The 2833-nt window shown below is 37.9% G+C and overlaps 1 pseudogene; it reads left to right on the forward strand.

Annotated features, from left to right (window-relative positions):
• Positions 1-1016: 1016 nt before the first annotated feature.
• LOC116635330 lies at positions 1017-2347 on the forward strand (annotated as a pseudogene).
• The last annotated feature ends 486 nt before the right edge of the window (positions 2348-2833 follow it).

The following is a 2833-nucleotide window of genomic DNA, read 5'->3' on the forward strand; positions in this document are numbered from 1 at the left end:
TGAGCACTGGGTCAACATTTCAGGTTATAGACTTCAGAGAAAGTAATTTATTTGACACCTACAATTCATCCCAAAGTTTTATGAACATCTTATCTTTATTATATTAGCTTCGAGTGACAAAAAAATGAAAAAATTTAAAGTTCAAACTGGTTTAAAGAACAGACATAGAAAGTTGGCTTTCATGGTTAATAATAAGAACTGGTTTGGGAGCAAAGCGGGATCCAAAAGTTTGAAGGATGACATCAGAAGTCAGCCTACTTCCCCCTGCCTCTCAGGTGGTCTTCTCTTTAGGTTAGCTCCTCTCTCAGGCAAGCACCCCTCTCAATCCCACAGGAAGGCTCAGCACCTGCAGGATTGCACACATCCTCACAAACACATGTCCTATGGAAACAGCTATTCCCCTCAACGTTGCAAATCAAACCCCCCTCTTGAAAACTCAAGCCTCAATTATTGTTCAATTGAACTGGCCTAGGTTTAAATGATAAAGTGTACAGGGATTTCCTTTGATTTTAGCCAATGGAGATAAAAGAAAACCATGTATATTTCTTAGGAGTTTGACCAAAAGAGTGACCAAAGGACATTCTTTTGGTTTCAAATGTCTTGTGCATAACAACAATTGACTCAATAAATTTGACTTGGAGTATATCTAGGGATACACATGTGCATACACATATACACACAGACACACAAACACACATACACACAACAAAATTATACAATCTTGGAAACTAAGACTGAGCAGTAATGTAGGGTCAGAATCTGGAAACAATTTTACCTAAGTATAAAGCTACTGAGTCCTGCTAAAAAATATAATCTTGATCACATAAAGAAAAAAGTAGAAGCATAGCCGACGCTCAATAAACATGAATAAATGAATGAATGAAGTCATTAGAAGAAAAACAAGGTGAGTGGTGTGTCGTGGAAGCTGACAGAAGTAACTGCTTCAATGAAGGCAAAGAAAATCTAGCTAACACTCTGGATGTATTAAAAGTGAAAGCAGCTTCTTCCATAGCGAGATGGCGGAAGATGACTTGACTACCTGCGTGGCACCCTTTTTGGATCCGCATTTGGCTTCCCTTCTCTGCATAGGAGAGAGAGATAATGAAAAAGACTTATTACAAGGGAAATTAGATCTTCTTAGTGATACCGACATGGTAGGCTTTGTTATGGACATATGCAAAAACCTTTATTCTGATGATATTCCATGTGCTTTGAGAGAAAAAAAAACCCACAGTTGTTGCACAACTGAAACAGCTTCAGGCAGAGACGGAACCAGTCGTGAAGAGATTTGATCCAGAAACTATACGGCAGACACGGTCAACTAGAGATGGTCGGATGCTGTTTGACTAACTGGTGGACAAGCATGATTTTAGGCAGGAATATTTAGATACACTCTACAGGTATGCGAAAGTCCAATATGAATGTGGGAATTACCCTGGAGCAGCAGAATATCTTTACTTCTTTAGAGTGTTAGTTCCAGCAACAGATAGAAATGCTTTGAGTTCACTCTGGGGAAAACTGCTGACCTCTGAAATCTTAATGTGGAATTGGGATGCCTCTATGGAAGACCTTGCATGGTTAGGAGAGACCACAGAAAATAATTCTGTGATCTCTCCATTTCATTTTCTTCAGCAGCAGACATGGCTCGTCTACTGGTCTTGGTTTGTTTTCTTCAACCACCCCAAAGGGCGTGATAACATTATTGATCTCTTCCTTAACCAGCCACAGTATCTTAATGTAATTCAGACGATGTATCCACGGATACTGCACTATTTGACTACATCCATCATAACAAACAAAGATGTTTGAAAATGCCAACAGGTGCTAAAATATTTGGTTAAATTTATTCAACAGGAGTCTTACACATTTAAAGACCCAATGACAGGATTTGCTGAATGCTTATCTGTTAACTTTGGCTTTGATGGGGCTCCGAAAAAGCTGAGGGAATGTGAATCAGTACTTGGGAATGATTTCTTCTTGGTGGCTTGTTTTGAAGATTTCATTGAAAATGCTCCTCTCTTCATACTTGAGACTTTTTGTCTCATCTAGAGGGGTGTATCAGCTATTAACATGTTGACAGACAAACTGAACATGACTCCAGAAGAAACTGAAAGGTGGCTTATAAATTTGATTATAAATGCGAGATTGGATGCCAAAATTGACTCTAAATTAGGTCACGTGGTTATGGGTAACGAAGCAGTCTCACCCTAATCAGCAAGTGATTGAAAAGACCAAAAGCCTTTCATTTAAAAGCCAGATGTTGGCCATGAATATTGAGAAGAAACTTAATCAGAATAGTAGGTCAGAGGCTCCTAACTGGGCACCTCAGGACTCTGGCTTCTACTGAAGAACTGTATAAAGACAAGATGAAAAAACTATGAAATAAAGATGAAGTAAAAAGCCATTACATAAAGGGTGACGTACATTTTAGAAACGATTAACATATTGTGTATAAATTTTAAGGAATTTGAATAAAATTGGCTGTGTCTCATTTTTTTAAAAAAGCGAAAGTGAGTTTGGGGAGCTAAAAGAAACCTGGAATCAAATTGGATATTAAATAACATTCTGTCCTGATTAACATTTAGTTATGGTTTGAAAATTTTAAATCTGTAAAATAATTCATACATCAATTTAGCAAATGAAACAATTACTGAGCATCAGGATACACACTTGGGATATAAAATGAAATTAAGTATCTGCTTATCAGGTATCCCTGTGGACAACAACAAGCAGGGGAAGGTGGGAATCAGTAGAGTAGGAAAAACTCAAAGAGAGTTTGTTAGACTTGAGAGGTTAAGTTCAAGGAATACCAAGTGCTGAGTGAGGGATCAGG

The sequence above is a fragment of the Phoca vitulina genome, unplaced genomic scaffold (assembly GCF_004348235.1).
Source record: "Phoca vitulina isolate PV1807 unplaced genomic scaffold, GSC_HSeal_1.0 scaffold10, whole genome shotgun sequence".
NCBI lineage: Eukaryota > Metazoa > Chordata > Mammalia > Carnivora > Phocidae > Phoca > Phoca vitulina.